The following is a 25,009-nucleotide window of genomic DNA, read 5'->3' as shown; positions in this document are numbered from 1 at the left end:
TTTTTACTTTAAAATATTTTTTTCTAAGACACATGCAAAATGAAAATTTGGCTGTCCTAAATGCTTCCTTGGACATAGGCCATACACCCGCCCTGCTGGAGCACGGTCATTCTATTTACAAATTTATCTTCTGAATTACTTGTACTGAAATAATGCTTATTTGGTGCAGTGGTATTGACAGGATTAGTAGTTCTTCAGACTTGCTTTTATCAAGGTGAGTATTGGCTTTGGATGTGAAGTAGCTTAGGAAATTAGTTCTGTCTCTTTCAAACTTTTATTTGTTTAAGTGCAGAGCAAATATCAAGTATCTGGTATAGCATTCTGTTAGATGCTTCAGTTAAGGAAGAGAAGGCTTCAGGAGACTTTATTGCAGCCTTTCAGTACCTAAAGGGGGCCTATAAGAAAGATGGGGACAGACTTTTTAGTAGGGTCTGTAGTGATAGGACAAGGGGTAATTGTTTTAAACTAAAGGAGGGTAAATTCAGACTAGACAGAAGGAAGAAAGTTTTTATGATAAAGGTGGTGAAACACAGGAACAGGTTGCCCAGAGCAGTTGTGGATGCCCCATCCCTGGAAACATTCAAGGTCAGGTAGGACAGGGCTCTGAGCAACCTGATCTAGTTGAAGATGTCCCTGCTCATTGCAGGGGGGATGGATTAGATGTCCTTTAAAGGAGTCCCTTCCAATGCAAACTATTCTATGATTCTATGAAATTATTCAAAACATATCTGTGTAACTTCTCTCAGATGACTGTCACAGCAGTTCATGGGTTAATCTGTTTGTGAACCAGTGGTACAGGTAGATGTGTCACCAGAATGTGTCATAGGAATGCATTTTTCTCTTTTTCATGGGGTTCAGGTCACATATGAATAGTGGCCCTTCTTTTGTCTTTCACATCTGACACTTCTCATGCCTACCAGTTTGTGTACATGCTGTGGTTGCCCTCAGGCTGTTTGTGACCCCTGTTGTAGGTTTGGCATCTCTCCAGCAGCTGACATCAAACACTGACAGGGTTGTTGTTGTTAGGAGTCCTGTGATCCTAAAACATCTGTTGGTTGTGGTGTGATTCTCTTACTTGGTCTCACCACTACAAATGCTTTTAAAAGTCTTAAGTCACATTAGATTGCAACTTCTCTGACACATTGCAAGCCCTTATGCTGTTAAGTGATGCTGTATAATTTTGGTACAAAATCTAGCAGTCAAGTCAATGTTGTCAGAGCAAGTACACAGCTTTAGCAGACTTTTTTTTTCATATACTCATTTTTCTTTGAAATAGGAGGAAAATGTGTATTTTGTAAGTATCTCAGAACAGAAGGATAAAATATTCATCAAATATACTGACAATTTTATCACATGACTTTCTTTCTTCTACACATGACTCACCAGACTTAAAGCCCGCATGCTTTCTTCACCAGGCAGTTCTCTTAGATACATGAGAGTAAAATACGTACCTCATCTGACCTCTGTTGCAAGTCTGATGATTACTTAAAATGCTCCATATTGCATCTGACCTAGCCATCACCAGTCTTGTAAATTAGTTGTCCTAGTCTAGATCAGTGATAGGCAGACTTGTGGCTGGTGCTCACATAAAGGATCCCTCACCAACTGTGCTGAGCGTGCGGTGATAATTCGCAGACTGTCTATAGTCCTGCTGCCTTGTCAAGATGGAGAGTTTTGGATTGTTTAAATATGAACTACTAGCACTTTTGGCTTCTGAATATGTCCTAATGAAATAAAATTAAATACTCACAGGAAAAGCGTTTCTTTCTGCTCTTTTTTCCTGTCAAGACTCCAATATACCAGAGGTTTGAAACCTAAAACACTCTTGCTTTTGGGTGCATAAATAAGCTACCACAGTGCTCTTCAGCTGAGTGTTTGATGATATGGTGTTAGTATCTTTCTAATTCCAGTCATTAAGTAAGTAAATTTCATGGTTGAAAGAGCTACTTTGGTTTGCTAGTCAGGAAAATATATACAGATTACTCAACACTGGTTATAAGCGTGTATCATGGGTGTTCAATACCACACCATAGTTATGCTCTTCAAGTTTGAATATTTTTCTCACTGTAGCTCTACTGTGATACAGATATAAGATATGGAAAGAATAAATAATATGTACATGGTCAGGCAAGAAAAGCTGGGCAAAGTAGAAATTTCATCTAAGAAGCTGATGTTCCAAGCCAATTCCCTACCAGTTGTATAATTGAAATGTAAGTAGTTTAACAAGTACTCCAGGCAAAGGCTGTTTTAAAACATCAGGGAAATTGTTATATGGTACTTATAGATAGCTTGCAAGTACATAGATGCCCCAAAATATACACATCACTTACCCAGAGATGCACAGAAGTCTTCAGGTATTTTTCTAGAAAGATAGCCAGGCCTGAGTTTAGAAGACTGCTTAAAGCAACTGTAAGGATTTTTGTAACTATAAAATAAATAGATATTTATATTAAAGTTATTATATATGATATACAATTTTATGTTGTGTATGTAAAGTATTATTATTTTTATATATATATTATAATTCTGATATTAAGTGCTTTTTCTTTATTTGAATTGCTAATTAAAAAAAAACCACAAAACAAACAAAAACAAAACCACGAACATATGAGGAAGGACAATGAAGCTGTCAGTTAAGCTGGCAGCATCTGGACACTTTAACCTTGCAGCTCTGTTCACAGTAGTTTTATCATACACGAATAGACCGGGTGATTGAAAATTAGGGTTGTCAAAAGCAGTTATGAGTTACCTCTCTGTTTGCTACTTGCATTCATTACTCTAAGTGCTGTGGAAGGGCAAGCACAGACTGCTTAAAAATTAATGTAGAACTGCCTGTCTGACTTATGAAATATAGATGTGACAAAAGCCTTTCTGAAACCTTTATTTTTGTTGTTGACATAATCACTTCTGTACCACCACACTTCATGATTCAGATATCATCTCAGCTGTTCTGTGTAGCTCTAGTTGCAGGTGATATAAGGTAGGGTTAATACTGTTCAACCTTATAGGTCTTTTGAATTGATTCTAATCTTGCAGTAACAGACACTTTCATAACTAAAGAAAAGGATCCAACTATGTTTTGACAACTACTAATTTCCTTATTGGAAGACAAAATTTTTCAGGAGTGCTGATTTAGAGTACAGCCTGGGTTATATGTCTGGTAGCTTCATTTCCTCAAGGGAAAAACCCTGAAGCAATAAAATGGAAAAACTTTTATTCTGCCAACACTAACTACTTCTTTATTGCTAGCAAACATTCACTGATTACATTTGAGTAATTCGGGAGGGTTTCTTTAGATATATATGTATGTTTAGTTTAGGTTTGTTTCTTTCTTTTAATTTTTTTTAAAGGCTTTGGGGACTTCTTAGACTTTATAATGTTAACCAGGATTCAAGATTCATGGCTTAAAACTTCAACACAACCTTGCTATTCCCTCCTACAAAAATTCCAATTTACCAGTGACTTCCTTCTGACCCATACAGCAATCTTTTTCTCATCAAGCCCCTCTGGATTTCTGATTATCTTGAAGGAGTTTTATATTTCATGCTCTTCTTACTGTTGTTAAACTGTTCTTTTCAGACTCTTGTATGCTGTGAGGCTATACTACCTCATGCCTTTAAGTTAGACAAATATGTTCTCTTGAAACTGAGAGTCGACTGACCTCCTAGTTCAAGAATATTCCAGTGAGACTGTGCTTAGCTCTTGCCGTTTGAATAATAATGAATATAATGAATAATGAAAATGAAAGAATGTTATCTCATGGAGGGAGGAGAACGCAGATTTCTTGAGTAGGTTTAAAAAAGACCTGTTTATCCTGTAACCAATAACAGTCATTACCATGCATGATGTTTTGATGGAAAATGATATCTAGTGAATGAAAATAACATATATTTTACAAACTAAATTGTATTTCAGTTACACTCTCTCCCCAAATAAATCTGGCCCTGCCTGAATATCTTATCAAGTTAATATTTTTTTTGGCAATAGATGATAAAAATGTTTAAGATTAGGGAGCTTTATTTTACATGATTCAGGGTAAGCTCTTCATTTGTCTATGACTACTTCCCTAAGTTGCAAGCTGACTAATTTATGACAAAATAATGACTTAATTTAAAGTTAATATAGACAACCTTCATTAAATTATGTCTCATGTCCTGGCTTACAAGGAGATTGCTCTGTATGTTAATTTAACAGTCAAAATAATAAATAGGTCCTTTGGAGTCCAGACCATGAAGATGACAGGAGGTGAAGGGATGGAGGTGGAAGGCTGAATCAGGTGTCTCATGGGAGCAAGGATGGGGTGAACAGAGTAGGCAACTTCTCTTTGACTTTCTAAGAAGTCACACACACTATTGCTTTGAAAATTACATATGTTCTGCAGTGCCATCTGTTGGGAATAACCACATATTATATGCAAAAGCGAGGAATCAGTACTTAAGTACTTTGGAGACAGCACCATCTTCTACATAGAATTTGCGTTTTCTCCTCTAAAAATATGTTTTTAATGAAGAATTGTTTAATGTGCCAATGGAGGTCTTCAGCTACGCATGTGTATTGTAAAAGATTTCTAGCTAACAAATAATTATAAACATGGTTATATCTAGGTAATTTAGGAGTCAGGAATTCAGGAATCTTTCCATAGGATTCATGAATTCTGATAGTTAAGGTGCTGTTAGTCCCCAGTTCCTGAAAAAAGCTGCATGATACTGAAACTTCAAAATGGTGTTCATTCTTTGAACTCATTTAAAAATGATTAGATCTGACAAATATATTTTGACATAGCTGAGAAAAAAATGCAAAAAATCCCTTAGTCTTCACTTTTCTAAGTTGTGATAAATTACCTGAAAACTTCTTTCAACATGCCAGTGAAGAAGGTCAAAGGCACAGATGGTTGCAAATAAAATATCAGATGCTCATCTGGAATAATTGAATAGCATTAATTAACAGTCAGCATTCTCTGAGGAAGAGCATAGTAAAAATACATGTAGACAATGCAAAGAGATATGAATTGAAATGCACAGGCTTCTAGGATAAAAAGAGACAGACTTTAAATGTGGAGAGGTTATTGCACAAGTTGGCCAAAATTCAAAGATATTTAAGCTTTAAGTGATACCTTAGAAATGTGATTTTGTTTACTCACTATTATATCAAAAGACAGTGCCTGCTCAAGTCAAGAAAAATGTTGCTGTTGTTGTTTTATAGCATACATTCAAGTAATTTAATAAGGGAAATATATGGTGTTGTTTTATTTTATGATTTTAATCCCAAAATAGAAACAAAACTAGTAGTAGCCATAGCAGCGTTCTTATGACTGGTAATGACTGTTTGGGGGATGGCTTTGGGAAATGAGATAGAAACTAAGTTGTATTTGAACTCTCTTAAATCTGTACAACTTCCTGCAGTTAGTAGGATTACTAGTTTCATGGAAGAATTTGAGCAACCCCAAAGTAAAAAGTGCTTTTTGAGTTTTCTATTTTTACTTTTCCCTTAAAAAACAAATTTCCGTGCCGCATGTAATGATTGAGAACTGCACTATGTTTACAGGTTGTCACGGTTCACTCTGCTGGTGCTTGAGAAGCATCTCATGAGATTTAGAAGCTCTCCCCGTAGCAGTCAAGTCAGAATAGAAAACAGCACCCTGCTGAAAAATGCAGAAAATCAATGAGGAAGTGAAAGATACATCCCCTTAATAAGCTGGGTCGTTTGTGCATCAATGATTAATCTGAGTTCTTTCCCTAGTTCTGTAGACTGTTCATATTTCAAAAGCTATTCACCATATTGATGTTCAGGTATTGAGGATGAATTTGAATTCCTTAGCTTTCGATTAACTCCAATTTTTGAGGAGCAAAGTAAAAGACATTTTAAAATTTAAGTACAATCCTGTTATAGATTTAATATTTTTCAGGATTTGGATAACAGACATCAGAAACTTTTGTTTTTCTTTGACTCAGCACAAAATGTTCTCCTTCAAACTAAAGTTTAGCTGAAATTGTGGAAAGGAGAGCTTTACTCAAGCTGTGACCATGAGCTGTCAGATGAGCAAGTTTAATAATTACTTGTTTAATCTAAAATGGTTAACAAAAACCTGTCAATCTTTTTCTAAATAATATTTAGGGGACAACGTAATGAATGGCACTCTTTAAAGGCAGTCTGCGGCATACAAACAACCCACAAGCCCTACAGTTTTCACTTATCTAGCTCTTTATTTCATTGCTGTGATTAGTTTTAATTCCAACGGCCATTACAAGCAGATTATAAAGCATTCCAGCCTCTTGGTTTGCTGCTCTAATTTGTATGCAGCTAAGTTCAGAGAAGAGGATGAATTCATTTGTCGTGATGAGCACCAGGTGCTCTGTGTGGAGTCCCTACCTGAAAGATGCATGATGAGACTATACATCTTGTTCTTAATATTTTCCTGGTAAGAATTATACTGTTTTATCTGTGATGTTTCTGAAAAATAACATTTCAAAGTCACTTGTGCAGATGGTGCCACAGTAGCAGTATTTGTATAGCTGCATTTGAGCATTTGTGAAAGGCAGGGATTTTATGGAATGAAGAAGAGAAATTTCTGGCAGACAACACTGGATTTAATTACCAGAATGCAGAATTTCTATCAGGTGCAGCTGTTTCTCTTTTTTCTATTCTTATCATCAGCACATCGTTCTCCATTTTAAAACACATGAAGTACAAGTGCATTACATACTAAAACCGAACCAACCGCTTCCCTCTATTCCCCAGCATTTCCTTATGATGGGAAGATAAGATCAAGTCAATTTCACATTCTTATTAACAAATTTGATGTTTAACAGGATATGAGAAATCCAACCATACACCTTAAAGAAACTGGAGGATTTGAACACTGTAAGCTTACGATTTGCCATTGGTATCTATAGTTTGTACTCAGCATTAAAATTCAGGAACAGTACATATAGAAAATAAACTAATTATTCTCTCTGCCCTCTTTAAGTGCATGCATAATATTTATTTAGAACACTTGTATCTCTTTTTCTTTGTTTCCAATGTATACATACAAACATATACAAAAATAAAACTAAACTTGTATTTATAAATTGGTAAGTTTACAAGTTTTTAGAAAATAAGTCTTCTCTTTAAGAGACTTGCTTTAACTTTTAGTATGTTGACATTTTTGCTTGGTTGATTATTTTGCCCTAATAAATCTGAACACACTGCTGTTTCTGTCCTCATACTGTCCTGAGTATGAGACGACTAAGAATGAAACATAATCCTCATTTTACGGTCAGCTGGGAATTGCACCACTGTGCATATCCCCAGGGTGTGCTAGCTATGATATGTCCCTTAACATCCTCATTCCCATAGCATCCTCATGTCCCTTAGCATCCTCAGCACGTGCCTCTTATAACAGTAGTACATACGCATGCTTGGTTTGAGGTGAATGAGCTGGAAGCCAGTAAACAGTAGGACTGGGAAGACTTTTTTTGACAATACCTCGGGTTCTGCCTTTTGTGTGGCTCCATCTAGTCACAGGGACCTTAGGTGAATATCACCATCCCCTAGACGACCAGAATGAACTCTGAAAAGGAAAACACTCAGTACCACGTGGGTTTTCCCCCCTCCCCAGGTTTTACTTTCCAGTGTGGGAGGATGGGACAAGGTTGTATTAAGGTTGGAATAGTAATGTAGTTAGAGGGCTCTCTAGGACACTGTGCAAAGAATAATATACAAAGATTTCTTGTATACAAGTGAACATTGATATTAAAGTAAAAAAACCTGTTAAACTTGTTCATTTTCCCAAATAACTGACATTTAGGTGTATGCCCTACTCCAAGCATTTGCCTCTGATGGGACTACTTCTATGCTTACGACTAGGAAAATTGTCTTACTGAATACTGAATCACAAAGGTAATGCTATTTTACCATGTAAGGGTTGCATGAGGTTATGCATGAGGTTCTTCTGAAGAATGATAATTACTAGGGATGATTTCCAAAGTACACGTGAATCCTATTTAAAAAAAAATTCCAAATTGGCTGATACTTTAAGTACTGTAACATGGAATGAATACTGTAAGAGAAGTATAAAAAAGGGGTAATGAAACTACGTAGTAGCATGCAATGATGGAAACGAAGGAAGTTGGCTGAAGTTGGTGCTAAGTTCACATTATTTTTATTTGTCCATTAGTGATATAGGAGGAAACACATAAATTTGTCTAGTAGAGGCAGGAACATATCAACTGGAATTGTGCATCAGTCTAATTGGAAAGCAGAAAAATAATGCAGTTTAGATAGAAAAAATAGCAGGAAAACATAGTTGGAAAAAATAACCTGAAGGACACGATTTTGGTCACATGGAATTACTTAAAAATCAGAAATGTAAATATCTGAGGCTTTAGAAGTGGACATCTAAAAGGTTATAAGCATAAAATGCAGTAAGGCAAAGGAAAAGTAGAAGCATGTTCCAGGGAAGGAAGGAAGTATTGTGACCAATTTTAAATATACAGAGAAATAACACATCATCAGACAAATGATGGTCTCTGACTGCACTACTTTGGTGAAAATATGCCTGAGGTACTCTGTGATCTCTTAATTATGGAAAATGACAAATGATAAATGCTGTTACTAAGAATGATTAAGCATCTGTGAGAAATGTGTTCATGGAAGAAAAAAAAAGGTGAAAAACCTTACATATATAGAGGGAGAAAACCCAATGGTATGGCTGGGAACTCACATTCATTTCTTATTCTTGACTTCCAGGGCTTGATCCCTGCACAGGCTGCAGCAGTCAGTTTCAGAGATTACCAACCCGTGTTGTCCTTGCTACAGCTCTCCTTCTCCTCCCCCTTTTCCGCCCAGCTGTGCTGTTCCTGACTATTTGCAGTGTCCTGTGCGGGGTGATGCAGGATCTGCAGATCTTATCAGACATCTGTCCTGAGATAGGGAGCTTTGCAGTGCCACAGTGGATAACATCTGCTCTTCAAAATGTTTATGTTGTCTTCATAACTGGGAGCTTTCTCACAGCTCAAGTGTATTCAAAACATGCTAGACAAGAAATAGAGTTCAAAATGGGAAATATTATTTTTATGCCACTGGGTAAAGCTCTGATGTCCTTGTAAGCAGACCAGTGAGGGCAATTCAAGTTCCTCCCATCTAAAAACAATGTGGTAAAACTGGAGAAGACAGCAAGAATGGGCAGTAGACACAGCTGAAAGTATGGAATGACAACAATCAGAGAAATTAATAGAGAGAATATGATTTTTCAGTTGTAGAAGAAAGACAGATGAGGAGAGATATAACTGAGACCTCTAAAATAGTAAGTATTGTGGAGAAAGTCATTAAAGAATGAGTTCACTGTTTCTTTTGATAAAAGAGGGAAGGGTCATCAGATAAACATGGTAGGTAATAGTTATCACTTGGTTTGGGGTTCATGCCAAGTGAACTTTGAGAGTTTTCACTGTGTGAAAATTGTTTAAAACTAAGCTTGGGACGTCTTTCCTCAGGGAGTTGGAGATAACAATTAAAAAAAAAAGCATATGGGTATGAAGAGAAACTGGGCAAGTCTGTGAGGGAAAACTCTGTAGAGGGTTATTAAATAAAACATTATTTCATCTCAGGAAATCCCTGACCCTACTTCAGGCTGAGCAAGACCTAGGGAAACAGGTTTATGTGACTCCTTTGTTCTGAAACTCTTTTCTAGCCACTTACTGGTCTCGGGAACAAAACACAGCATTGAAAGGGCTTCTGGTCTGCCCACTAAGGGCATTCTTAGTCCCAGTCTTAGTGCTAATATCTGTTCAAGACTCTGTGGAAGATCCTCATCTGTCATTAATTAGGAAACAAAGAGATATACTGTATAGTTTTACTTATATCATGCAGCCACATTAAATTTTGTCTTGAATTTTTAAGGTGATAAAATACTCTTTCTTACTTCCTACCTTAAACTGATATTATCTAGTTACGTAGTGTACTCTGTCCTGGAGATGGCCATGTTCAGTGTGGGATAAGTATATATTCCATTAAATTTGTAAAAAGTTTTGGGATTCTTTGAGATGAAATGAGCTATATAAATGCAAGCTGGTATTATGTTTGCAAAATCTGTGTGACTGAGAAGATCAGTCTTCCAGAAAAATGTCAGTAGATAGAAGCAGTTTATTATTTCTGGAGGCCGAGAATAAGAAAGGGATAGAAAATAAACTCAGCAGACTGAATAAAACTGATCTGTTTTTGTCTTTTTTTTTTCCTTCCTGAAAGAAAATGATGGATTCTAGTGAGTATCAAATAATACTTTAGACTTGACCTTTCATAGTTCATATAGCCTATCATCCTTATGTATCATAACCTCTCTCTTTCTCTACATGAAGAAATATGGTAACTAATAATGCATATATATATGAGATATAATCCAATAAATCTGTGATTAAATATTTAAAAGCATTTCTTTCAAGTTACTTTATTTTAAGTATTACTTAGTAATGTAGAAATCTGTCCAGATGCTGATGAGTTATAGATGGGTTTTATGCATAGAATAGTTCCTTCCTGCACATTTCACAATGTTGCATTTTAGACATTCAGCACGACGTACTTTTTATCGCAGTCTTGTCTAATGAGTTTCAAAGAGGAGGTCTAAGTGATAGAACCAAACTCAAGAAGACTACAAATAATAAAAGAGCAGGAAGGGGCATGGGTCCTGCCTTATAATCTCTGAGTTGCCGAGTTTATAATCTCTTTTAGCACTAGCAGGACACCTACCCAGTTTCTTTGGGGAAACTGAGTAGCCTGTTCTCTTGAGACACTTGTGCAACTGGCAGTAGCTAGCAGCTTCAATAGCTGTCTGACTGTATCAGATCCTTATGCCTTTCTGTCACTGTCATGGTCCTGGTTTGGCCTAAACCAGGCCGATTTTCCTTTCAGTGATTTTTACTTTCAGCTAAGTCTCCTCTAAGTAACTGCACTTTCTGAAACTAACTGCATGTTTTTGCAGACAGTGTCTGCTTCCAGGACTGATAACGCTCGAAGTTTGTAGTTATCACTGAGGCACCAGTAGGGATGTTGTGCAGAAAGGCTCTTGCTGTACTTAGTCTTAGAGAAACCAAGGTCACTGCTGAATTCCTCACTGCTTACGAGTGAAGAGCCGAAGGGGGGGTCACAGCTGCAGGGGGGAGCGGACAGGGCAGGTGACCCAAAATTGACCAACGAGGGTATTCCATCCCATACACGTCATTCTCAGTATAAAGCGGGGGGATCACGAGGATCTCGCTTTTTCTGCTATGGCCGGTGTCCAGGGAGGACTCCGTCTGTTTTCCTGCTGCCCCCGATCCCGATCCGTGCGTTCCTGAATCCAGCTCTCGACCATCGCTAGGCCCAGGCTGGGCCTTCCCGGAGCCTGCCCTGCAGTGCCGGTGGTGACGTGGCTGACTTCAGGGGAGCTCAATCTTGGTTTTGTATATATATTTGTATATATTTGATTATTTCTATTATTATTATTATACTTTTTTTCATTATTATAGTTTATTAAAACTGTTTTAATTTTCCAACCCAGAAGTCTCTCTCCCTTTTCCCTTTCCCTTTCCCTCTGGGGGGAGGGGGAGGGATAACAGAGGGCATCTGCCGCAGGTTTAATAGCCAGCCCAGCTTTAAACCGTGACAGTCATCCTGGCACTTTATGAACAAAAACTGGTTGTGCCTCATTTGTCTCTGAGTTTATGTGATCTGTGAAAGGCTGCGTTTAAGTTGTCAGGTGAAAGTTTTAAGAAAATGAGGTAGATGTAAGCTGAGAAAAGAATGCAAGCAGGTAGCAGGTAACAGCTGTCGTGTTCAAAGGTGCTCTGTCTCAGGCCTCTCCACTTCGGAAGGATCAAAAATAAAGGTCTGGTATTTTCTATATCACATGGAGTGTGTGCGCACAATTGGTCTGGTTTGCATGCATCAGACATACTATGCAACTATGGATGCACTGAGCAGACCTTATGCAATTTCTGTTATGCCATTTTGTTGCTGTTGCCAACTCCAGGGCTCCATTCTGAAGTTATCTGAACTGCCAGAATTTTGGTCCTCTATACCATTGTTCCAGAAGTGTGAGTAGATTTTGTCATGTGTCTTCTACTAAGCTTGCATGGAGACTTTAAATGCAAAGTGAAAGCTTTTCAAATCATGTTTGTCAGCAGGTATTTACTTTGTCATCTAGACTGCTTCCAGTACTTTGTGATTAATATTTGAATAGTCTTTACAAGTTGGGCTCGGTTTGCATGTGTCAGCCCCTAGATATTTCCTTCAGTCTTTGACATTATAATATTGGTCCATGTATTTTCTTTTTTTTTTTAATTTTTGTTTTGTTTTTAAGAAGGAAAAACATTTTTTTTGTACTTCTAACTAAATAGTAAAGTGTGAAACATCAACTTAGTTTTAAAAGTGGAAATCTAAGGCACAACAAAAATTGACACAAGTGAATCTAAGACAAAGCTAGAAACTCAAAATATTAGTGAGTGGGTGAGTTACTTGCCTTTACCCTAAGACTTAATCCCCAATTTAATCTATACATGAATTCTGCTTTATTATCTATGAGTTTGCATGTTTGTAGTGGAATAAGAGAAAATGGAACCAGATCCATGATTCAAAATACATGTTTTTCTAGTCAGTGTTGACCATGAGCTGTTGTTGTACTTCAGCAAACAGCAGTCCTCCAGCACTTGCCATCTGTTGCTTATCCAGGAATGCTCTTTTGCCCATACAGCTAAGCTGATGTAAACAGTTTGCTGCCACTCAGAAGTGCTGGTCCTTTTGCCTGTTCCTCTGTCCTTGTCTGCACTTTCCTATTCCTTCTTTTTGGTCAAGATGCATTCATCTTATTTTCCTGCCACTGACCCCCTTAACCCCATGTGGGTGAGCTAGTTCTGGGATTAACCCTGTAGAAACCTTTTTCTGTTTGGTGGGGGTTAGTCTTGTGGTGACAGAAAAAGTGGCCATATTTCATTGAACCACTGTTTGCCTCGTTCTGTAGTAACTTCGCAAGAACCTTGGTGACAAATTCATGTCACAGCTGTGGTTCCCCACAACATTGGAAGGAATGGGGCAGGGGAGGTCCACAGAGGTAACACCAAATGCCTGCCTACACTCTCTGGATACTATGGACAATGATGTAGTGCTTACCACTGTGAAGCATTCTGTGTTCTCTAAACCATATTATCATAGCAAAGATAGTCAAAAGGTTTTTGAAAATAATAATTTCAACTGAAATAAAGTGTGAATTCATTTTCATTAAGAAATATAAATATGAAAAAAAAAGTAGTATTGTCACAATATCAGGAACTTGAGCAGGCCATTTTATATTAGCTTTGGGCAATATTAATTCTGTGAGAACTGAATACATTTTCAATGAAGCTCAAAGTTTGGGCTTTTTTAGAGTTACAAAAGAGAAGACTTTCATTTTGTTTCCTTTACCAGAACTGACTCTGCACCTCAAGGTGTCATTGTAAAACGGAAGTAAACAACATTTATTTCTACAAGTTGACTGTACTTGTTAAAATAAAGTAGGATGTGGTCATGATGGTCTAAGGATATAACAGCTTATTCAGGTAGGTAATATCTTTTATTTTACCTACTGATGCAGCTGAGAAAAATGAACTAGCTTTCGTTTATGTAAAACATTTACTAGATCAGAAATAAGTGAGAGGAGGAGGTTGCATGTTACAAATGTAAATTCTTGAGATGGAGGTACATTATAAAGATCAGTAGAGTGGCATCTTTTATATTTCAAGTCCAGACTGCTCTGGAGAGAGATTATAAAAGAATGATATATGTAGTGGAGGCTCAAGGAAGAAGCTGTTTGCTCATATGAGTGAATGCTTAATGCATTTTGCTCATAAAATATCTACAGAGCTGATGCAGGTAAAAGTATACAAATTTACTAATGTTTAAGCATTTCAGCCAAGTTATTCAGTAATTCTGATTGCAAGTGTTTGTCATACAACCTCGGAAGAATTGTCTAATTGGTTTAAAGAAAACTTAAGTTGAAAATATTGATAAGCTTATCAGAGATGTATTTGATTTGCTGAATAGCAAGAATCTACTCTGAAATTCAGTTCTCAGAGGCTTGTTGGTAATTAAACTCCAAAATATATATAACTATTCAAGTTTCTCTGTTCCACATGGTAACCTTCAGGCAGTGATTTCAGGAAAAGAGCACCCCACACAAAGCTGTATCTAACAATACTTTCAAGGTAGTAAGACACTTTTAAGGAAAGAAGTCAGTTTTCCTTCTTTCATTACAATTTTGATCCTGTTTAGGCAGTGTCCATAAAAATGAACACGCTTGTAATAAGAGTCAGATGTTATGTTTTCAAAGTCTGAAGGCAGAAAAGCTACACTGGCAGTCTAGGCTGCCACGAAGCAGTAGTGCTTTGTGGAATGGGAAATAAACCAGAGCATGTGATGTCACAGGTAAACACTGATAAGTCTAAATGGTAAATAGCCTTTTGTTTATTTGACTTCGGGGATTTCTTCCCCAGTGTGTTTAAAAGATAAAAATTTATATCAAAGGAAAATAACTGCTATCTGTTTGCTGCAGGAGTATTTATATTCCCAGGCTCTCGTACAAATGTGTAGGACTGCACCGTGTTGTCTGGAAGATCCCATCTCTTAAAATGGCAAATTAAAAATGTGAACAACAGGGATTTCTGGATCTGGTTTTTGCCTACTTTTCTGATTTTACTGCTGGTAAGCCTTGTTTGTCCAATATTGTGCTGCAAAGGCTAGTTCTCAAGTGAAATCAGCTTCATATCCTGAAGCAGTCTCTGCAAATACAAGCAGTCACACTTCAGATGGTATCTGCAGAGATGGTCCTTTGTTTTATCATTCTTCTTGCACTTTATGTGGGATGATACTGAAAGCATGTGGAAATTCTCTCTTATGCATATGCTTACATGAGACAATTGTATGTGGTTTATAAACCCTGAGAAGTGATAGCTTTCGACTGTCAACGCCATACATGCAATCTGTATACTCTTCATATTTGGTAAAAGGTCCAATCTAACTAGTTATTACGCAGAAAAGTAAATGAAGCAGAGTCAAGTCTGCCCATGTAGATTCAGTGCAGTCCTTCACTTAAATGCTTTTCTTGATCTTAATCACACATGAAAAAAACCCAGAGTGTAAAGGTAACGAGAGTAGAAATCAGCCCTCTTGGGTCCTATTCCAACTCCTTTCATAAGCAGACATACTTCCTCTCCTTCCTCTTCCTCCATCTTCATCCACCACATCTCAGACTTCAACATCAAATGAGGGTAAGCTCTATGCAGCAGACAATATGTGCCATGCAGTATTAAAGAGTTCCCAACAATACCTATTCTTGATATATGAAATGATTCTGTTTTTAAAAAGTCATATAATTCAAATCCAGACTTCCAACAAAATTTTGTGAGGGTTTCCCTCCCTCTACCCCCAATTAAAAATAAGGGGGTCTGCTGAGGCTGTTTTTCAGTACTTGGGAATTAGAAGAAAGCAGTTAAAATTTTAACTCTTCCACTACCTCCCCCCTGTCAGGAGGAAAAGGAGTCTTCAGGAAAATACAGATATTTCCCTCTTTTTTTTTTTTTTTTTTAATCGGGGCAGAGAGAAACTGTATTCACTTGTATTCATAAAGTATGCAAATAGGTAAAATTGACATGGTCAATCCTAAATTAAATATTTTTTACATTTGGGTTGGAAGGGACCTTTAAAGGTCATTTAGCCCAACCCCCTTGCAATGAGAAGGGACGTCTTCAACTAGATCAGGTTGCTCAAAGCCCTATCCAACCTGACCTTGAATGTTTCCAGGTATGGGACAACTACCACCTCTCTGGCCACTCTGTTCCAGTGTTAAAAAATTCTTCCTTATATCTAGTCTAAATCTACCCTCTTTTAGTTTGAAACCATTACCTGTTGTCCTATCACTACAGGCCCTACTAAAAAGTTTGTCCCCATCTTTCTTATAAGCCGCCTTTAAGTACTGAAAGGCTGCAATAAGGTCTCCCCGGAGCCTTCTCTTCTCCAGGCTGAACAACCTGAACTCTCTCAGCCTTTCTTCATAGGAGAAGTGTTCCAGCCCTCTGATTATTTTTGTGGCCCTCCTCTGGACCCACTCCAACAGGTCCATGTCTTTCTTGTGCTGAGGACTCCAGAGCTGGACACGGTACTCCAGGTGGGGTCTCACCAGAGCAGAGCAGAGGAGCACAATCACTTCCTTCGAATGAAGGGATGCTCTTCTCAAAGTGCTGTGTTATAAACTACCTCAGTGAAGTGCTGTTCCCCATGTGTCATCCATTTCAGCTCTTTTTAGAGAACTGGTGCATTCTGGAGTTCAGTTTTTGTTTTGATTTTTACCAGTGATTTTCTTCCTGTATGAAAAATCAGCCTATGTTTTTTTACTTCGTAAAGTTTTTTTACTTCGTTTTACTTACTATGTTATTTTACTTCGTAAAAATAACATTAAACATATTAGGAAGAAAAATGTAAAAATTATGGGCCCAAATTAACATTCATTTCATAGGAATTTTTGAAGATACTGGTTGTCCATACAAATCTTACAATGTATATAGGACCTCTTGAACAAAGATCCTGTGTCAAAAGATTATGAATTGTTATTAATAAAGGTAAGGAATTTTAGATGTTATGAATTATTCTGTGAATTCAAAATTATCTCAACACACTCGGAAACTACACTATGTTATCACCTACAAGCACCTGCGATAACATCTACAAGCACCTGTGATAACAACTGGAACACATTAGTAAAAAATCAGGCATACTAATTATCTCTGTTTAAAATGAAATACAGTCTGACTGGGCCCCACAGTCATCAGTCTTCTACCTCTGCTATCTGCACCTGCATAAATACTCATGGAAAGGGAAAATCATGCTCTTATGGACCTAGAGAGCAATCTCTTGTCTGGACTGCTAAGTTCTCACATAGAAGATGTGAGCCAGATTAACATACCAGTATCAAAAGCCTGTAATTTTACTCCCTAAGCATCAGCTGCGATAGTATTTCAGTCTGTGTATTGCAACATTTAGTTATAGGAAATGAATATTCAATACATAGTTTTCAAAATATTTATACTCCTGTGGTAACTGCCATTTATCAATGCCCTGACGTATCTCACTATGTCATCACTTGTTCCTTCTGAACAAGTGGGAGACTGATGCCTGATGGTTTTGCTTGTCTCTTCCCTTCACCAGGAGGCTGGAACTGATCTATCCCACAGACCACGTTAAAATGCTATTGTTAGTTCCTGACCTTTAACAGTGGTCCCTGCTGTGTTTTGCTGTGTTGCATAGCCTGGCTGGCTGGCCAAGCCGTCCTGCTCTGTGTCCCATCACTGCTTTGAGTCAAGCAGTTTATAACTTTTGTAACAAAATTTGATATGCTTTTTGGCATAAGATTTGCTATTGTGTCACTGGCAGTTTTGCTCTCATCTTCAGGAGCAATGCATGCCTTTTGGTGTCTTGACATTTATACATTGTTTTTATGTTACCTTTCATTGCTCAGAACTCCTTAGTAAGGGTTCATTTCAAGTCTCTATATCTATATTTTTTTTTGTTTTTACTTGAGGCTTATAAAAAAAGAATATATTTGGGGTGGTTTTTTGTATCTAATGTCAAGTGCTGTATCATTTTAACAGACTTTTGCACTATTTTCAATGAGCTTTAGACCTTCAGCACTTTAGAGCAGAGACCTTCTTTCTTCATAAATGTCAAGTACCATGTAAGTGATTTGCATGATTCCTAAAAACAAATATGCTTATTGTCAGACAGTCTTTTTAGTCTAGAATTTTTTTTTTTTTTTGAGTATTTCTTTCAAGAAGAGACTTATGAATTTGAGAAAAGATTCACAGGTAAAGATATGAAAATCTTTTTTTTTCTATTTTGATCTCTTGACATAAGAGACTAAGTATCCCTGCCAGCAATCCAGTTGACACCAAAATTATAGAGGTGGTTTAGGAACTCAGCATGTCTTGACCTTGCCTGGAACTTGTCCAATACTCTGTTTTGTCAGTACTTTTATGAAAAGCTTGAAGTTGATCCAAATTCATTTCTAAATGAACTGCCAAATACATAAGCAAAAATGATAAAATGCACAAATGAAGTACATTATTATAATGGAAATTTATTGCCTGAGGAATAGCGAGTGAAGAAAAATCGAAATGACCTTTTAGTTGATGGCTATTTTGTGACTTTGACTTTTTTCTTTCTTTCTTTCTTTTTTTTTTTTTTTTTACTCCAGAAAATGAGTATATTATTCTGTAATCAAAGTGATTGCAGTTGTTTTCTTAACAGAAGTGTTGCTATTGGCACTGTGTAAGATAATCTGTAGTTTTGAACTGTAAATCTTTCCCATATGCCTGAATGGAATCCAAAAGGAGAATATGCAAACATAGGGATTTAGCATATGTAATTATTTTCTAAGTAGCAATAGAAAATATACCATACTGTGTCTGAGGTAATAGAATATTTGCTGTCTGCCACATTATAAAAGAATTTATGAATATGAAAATCTACAAAAGTAATTTCCCCGCTGCCATATATCTACTGTTCAGCAAATCCATGGAAAAGGTACAAGTTGTTCGTTGGTTTGTTTTACATCTTCTTGCTGTCCTACTGCAAAACAGTAGCAGTTACACAAGCAAAAGAACAGCTGTTTCTCTCTCCTAACTACTTTGTCTCTAAAGGAAAGAAAGGCTGTGCAGAGACACAGAAGTAAAAGGGTACCTTTGCTTTGAGAGTTGCTGGTAGGAGATGGTTGTGATCACTCATTTTAGATCAGTGGTTTTAAATTACCCCCAAATAGCAACAGACATTTTAGAGGAATCTGAATTCATTTGGGCAACTGATGAAACAGGCTGGGACCTTTTTAGAGTCACAATCTCTTGTTGAGGTACTGTGTCTCTAGATGATCTGTCTTCTCCCTGGATTTTGAAAACGGCACCACTTTATATAGACCCTTTTAACTGAAACTTTTCACCCAGTGCTCTGCATTCTTACATTTGCAAACTGCAGCGGTTAACAAGACCCATAAATGTTATGAGAGAAGGATCACCCCTTTAAGAATGCAATTTAAATAATCTTCCAATTGTTCCTTTCTTTTCCACTGCATATAAAACACTATAAAACATATAAAACATATTTACCTAGGTGGTTATGGTCCCCATAATCTCACTTTACTTAAAGGAAATTGAGAGAACTTAAACTACCAGACCATCCAAAGTAGTTGTAGTAGACTGAATCTAAACCTAGTGTTATGGAGGAAAGCTTACTTTATCTTTTAAAACAGCACAATAAAAGTTTGCCATGAAAATCAGCACTGAGCAGAAAATATTTTTGCATTAAAGCTGTAATAATGTTATATTAATCACTTTTTCTAGTGATTTTTTATGTCAAAAGATAAAAAAGGAAAAAATCAAAGAAGTAAAAAGGATTCTTAGTAATAATCTATAACTTGTATAACCTGTGAATTTTGTATTGATACCACTTACATAAAATTACTGAGAGAAGTACATAAACTTGTGGTCTTCTCTTTGTTTCAGATTTCCTTTTCTGAGTACAACTGATTGTTCAGCTAGCAGAACAAGCATACCTTTCATCTTTTTTCTTTATAAAGCATCTTGTGTAATTCTGTGAGCCTAAGCCATTTTTCCATTTCTGAATCTCCTTTGAACTTTTGCTTTGGTTTGGAAATACTTTGCTTTTTCCATGTCTCTCTATCTGCAGCTGGGGAAGGTCTGATTTCTATCAGATTGGATCAATTACTTGTTTGGTCATTGAGGTTAACTGTTCCTTATCTCTTGGTTGGCCTCTGCACCAAAATTCTTGTTACTGTGTGATGATTACCTATATCAAAGCAGTTTGTATTACAGACCGTTTTCATTACATTAATGTCATAACCTCAAAATTTTTATTTTTCCATGGATAGAATCACCTTAGACTCTAGTAGGGATCAAACATGAAGCACAACATTGCAAAACACAACTTTTCTTCACAAAGATATTCTCACATTTAGTAATGATTAACTCTGTAAGTAATTATATTGACATTGAGTAAAACCATCTCACTTTTATTGTGCAATTCAGCCTATAGACTTAGACTCTGACTAGCTTGTTTACAAAACAATGGGTCTGGGGACATACCAGGACATTAATCTTCTAAGAGCTCTCTTGTATTTTTCAATCCCTTTCCTTTCAATTATTAGAGTTCTGATTGAAGAAGCAAGCCAAACACTCACTTGCTTCATTAGCAGTGGAAAGAAAATTAAAGTATCTCTCCTTAACAGCACATTAGACCGAGGAACAAAACCAGAGGCAAATGATGCCTTTATTTTCTGAATCTTAGAAAACAAAACAAAGCACAAAACAAATCCTGTCTTAGCCAGGGGACAGAGTAAAGTGAGAAGTTCATAGGCACGAGATGTGTTTACTAGAGAAGCAACCTAGACTCCTTTGAAATTTAACCTGCCTTTGCTACCAGCTGATGGAGTTTGGGAGTTGCTTAGCTAGTCTTGACTGCACGCAGGTGGACGTACAGGCTAGAAACCAGGTTATGCTTTAATTTGGTCTGGAACCCATCTGCCTTGTGGCAGGAAAAGGGAAATTAGTCACAAAATCTCTTGCTACAGTCTGGCCTGTTTGACAAGGGAAGAGGGCTCAACTGCTCCCCTGAAGTGATGGGGAGTTGTGCTTGTGGGAGCCTGCAGGTGGATGCAAACACCCACCAGGGTGTGGCAAAGCAGGACACATCTCCAAGGAAATGCTCAGGCCTAGGGTAGACTAAGCATGTGGTTAATCACCTGGATTAACTCCCAGCTCTTTAAACTGTAATTAACAGAGACAGTTCCCAGGTTCCCTTTCTTAATTCACTGAGAGCAGTGCAATTGCAGGTGTGCCTAGTTTTGTGTTAGCCTGTTCCCTGATCCCAGGAATGAAATATACTGAGTCTTTCAGCTCTTTTGTCATATGTGGAGAATTTCGTTTGAGTGTTAAACCAGTGTCATGTGGCATTTGAGTTCCCACTGTGTACCTGAAAGAAGGTGGTTGGATATTTTTGGAATGATGGTAAGATTAACGAAGCCTCTGATCATTTTTAGGAGCAACTGATGTCATCAGCTTCCCAGAAAGAAACAAATAAACAACTTTCCCTTCCTAAAAACCAGACCTTTGAACTGAGAGTAAATGAGGGTGGAATTGTTACTAAACTGTCCTATTCTGAAATGGCTGATGATAGTTTTGCACCAGTTTTGTCAACATGTAAGTGTTCTTAATTCTGACATTAGTTTTACTGTTAGGTATGAACACAAAATTGAGGTTGATTTCTTTAAATGTCAGTACTATAAATACAAGATAAACACTAGATACCATCTTATGGAGTGTCATATTAAAGTTTTTATGAGACAAGTACACACACAAGATGAGTAAACATATTCCCACATCTCTTTCAGTTCCCTTTTTATCTCTGGCCATTTTCTGATTTCTGTAATTTCATGGCAAGAAGATGGTCTAGAATTGAGAGTTCCAAGGAGTTTTGATTCCTAATGTTTCTGCTCTTTTGGGAAATATGGGCCCATGGTTTAGAGTCCATGGCTTAGACCAAGCCCTGAGATGCATTAATGCTTCCAGTTACCCTCTTCTGTTCCAATTCCAGCCTGTCAGGACTTGTACATCAATATTGAATGCCACTGAGTCTTCCCATGAACGTACAGAAGATCATAGAAGTCATTTAGCACTTTATGGCATAGGGCTGCTCTCTTTTTCTCTCTTCTGCCCCATTTCCCTTCTTCTATCTGCTCTAACCTATGTTTTCATAGTGAGGAGAAATAATGATTTCCAGAGTGGAAAAGGGTAGGAAGTATAGGTTAAAGGTGGGCATATTTAACAAGTTTCAATAGTCAGTAAATTTAGGTATAAAGCTGACTTTTTAAATTTAAACAGCCATCAATCCAAAGCACAGTTTAGCACATACTTGACGCTAAACACATGCATAGCATAAGCATTGTATATAGGCTGCAGGCAAACACTAATGTGTTACATAACTTGTTTACATGTGCTCATTTCAGCTAATGCTGATCCCTGTGGTTTTATTTGGGAAATCTGCTTATTTGTTCCCTGGTGCAACTGTTGAGTGTTTTATGTCTGTGCTTGCATTTTTCATGCTATAACAAACACAGGCAGAAATGAAAATTGTGAGAGACAGTTGTCTGAATATATACGGACATATAAATGTAAACATCTAATTCACTTTGTTAAAAAAAAAAGTAAAAAAATATAAATAACTGAATTAATTGGACAGTGCTGGTGCCAAAACGCAGCAACCTGTTTTGTCACAAGCATTTCTAATGCTTTGCTGCTGCTGGATTAAAACATAAGAATGAATTCTCTTGAGGTTTTTCACCATGCTCCCAGAGGATTTTTAGGGGTTTGGTGTAAATTTGGACTTCATAAGATGTTATAAATTGGATATGTTTTTTCAGGTGTTCACTATTAATATTTTACATTTCTATATGTCTGTGTACTCCTGTACTTACAATTACTTTGTTGAAGTTTTAAGAGTTAGAATAAACATGGTAGTCAAAGACAATGAAGAATTACTGTTTAGGGTATTTGAAAAATAACTTTACTTTCACGTTCATTCTGCTTGAATCATTAAAAATTTGTAATCCAAAGAAACACATTACTGTGATGTTTTTTCAATATATCTCTGATTTGCTTTGATTGAGGAATATGTTCTCAGTGTTGCACATGTTCTTTTTTCCCCACTATGTCTTCTGTTACTATTGATAAGGAATATGCCTGTAATTTTCTCTTTGCAAAGTTTGCTTAAACATAACTCAGATAAACATAAAAATTATCAGTTGGAACTGAATATTCTAACATAATTTTAAGTTCTATTTTAATTGTTCTTGATGAGAAATCAGCTTAGATTTTCTTTTGCGTTATGATTACAAAGCCATGATCCAAAATTGTATTATTGTCTTTTTCACAGAGTTCCTAGTCCTTTTAATTGATTTTTCTGAATGCCACTGTCAATGGGTGCAAATGATTAATGTGGGGAGAAACAGTTTTCTTTCAGCTAGCCTTTGTTAAAAAACAGAATTCATATTGCTCTGTCCTCACTCAAGGATATTCAGATACAGTACATATGGCTGCTGTTCTACTGTATCATAGCTTTCCTTTGGCCTGCAGTTATTTTGAAGCTAAGGTAAACTAGCTCACAAGATTCAAGAGCCTGATGGAGTAGCCTGTTATTCTTTGTGTATGCATATATATATATATGGATATACCGCATGTGAGAGGCCTCTTTGCTGGTTAAACCATGTCTTGCCTGTTGTCCATCAACTGGAACATGGTGATATTAGTTGTTTTGAGGAATAATACAAGTAGTTTCTTTAGGAGCAAAACGCAGAGTATGAACGCACAGCAAGAGTACCCTGACCTTCTAGTAGACTTTACTGCCAAATTTAGAGGAGACTCACTGTGCTTCTGCAGCACTGCAAAGCTTCAAACCTGTGAGTGGTGGTTTCACTCAGAGTCGCTCTGTGGTTTAAAGGCTGGCCTCCTCCTGCTTGATTTCTTTTGTGGCAGGTTGCTCACAGGGAGCTGGTTTGCTATGTCCAGCTCTCACAACAGTCAGAGGTATTAAAGGAGACAACTGGAGTTTTGTTATGGCTCTTAAATAGAAATATACAGAGCACTGCTCAATAAAATAAAGGGCAAAAGAGGAAGTGAGGAGGGTGGGAGAGAGCCATGTACAATGGAATAAATGACTTCCTTCACTCTGAAATGAAAAGAGAACATGAATGCTCTGAAACGATCAGCACACAATGCACTGCTGAAGGAAAGCGGGTTGCCTCAGAAAACTATTTTTCTTTGCTGATGCCACTAGGCACTGCTTCTTAAAAAAAAAATTCATGTGGAAGATAGGATCAAACAACTGTGAAAAAGGAATTATCCCGGGACTGCATACCTTTTTTTTCTTAACAGTTATTTTGTAGAGAAGAACAACAACAAAGTTGTCACAGTTAATTCTTGACTATGTTTCTCTTGTATATTCAGTTACTGTTTTATAGTATGTTAGTACAGTTCCTTTCTTCCCTGAATGGTAAACTGTACATGAACAGGTCATGTACAATAGCTCATTTCTATCGTTTGTTTTTTTTGATTACCGACTTTGTAGAAGTAGCTGAGGCATGGTAAACAGTGATGTCGTTCACATATCTTGTTATGCTTCAAATGTCCTTGAATTTAACCAAGATCCTTGTTTAATAGAAATTGTGATTTAAGTATCATTGGTTTTATATTTTTATTTTTGAGCAAGTATGTTCATTAGATGAAGCAGTTGCATTCAGTAATAAGAGTTATTAACTCTTAAGTTAATAAGAGATAAATGCTATTATTTTTTGAGAACTGAGTTAAAACTTTTATTCTAAACAGAGTCAGTACTACATGGGTCAAAAATAACTGCTGTCTGAGATAGAGCCACAGGCACTGACGAATGTCATTGCCTGGGGATAAGTGTTAATGGCTGTCAGTATTGGTACCCATAGGTGCTGATAGATGATGATGCCTTCCAATAGATATCAACACCTATTGGTATCAACAGATATCAATACGCACTGATGCCTGTTGGTGCCAATAGGTACTGATAGCGTCTTAATCCCAAACCAGGTTGTAAGCCTGGAATAAGAAATCAAGATTACCTTTTTACCAGCGCATTCAATGTTTGGAGTGTTTGTCTCTTAGAAATTAATAATAAAACAATAATTTGGGAGTTGCTGCTTTAGGTTAAGATCCTGTAGAGGTGAAATGGGTGCAAAGCAAGGGCTCTGAGTTTTCATTAGGGAGTATATGAAAGCACTGTGCAGAAACATGTGGGCTGGGATGCATCTTGCCTAACTCATCAGTGGGAACATCTAGACGCCCTTTGAGATGTGCCTGTATCTGTCTCTTGATTATAGCCTGCTGGTATAGAATGACGGGGTAATGATCTGAAGTCTGTTTCCCATTTCTGAATGCAAAGA

Source organism: Nyctibius grandis, chromosome 3 (assembly GCF_013368605.1).
Source record: "Nyctibius grandis isolate bNycGra1 chromosome 3, bNycGra1.pri, whole genome shotgun sequence".
Lineage (NCBI taxonomy): Eukaryota > Metazoa > Chordata > Aves > Nyctibiiformes > Nyctibiidae > Nyctibius > Nyctibius grandis.
Note: the sequence above shows the minus strand (reverse complement) of the source record.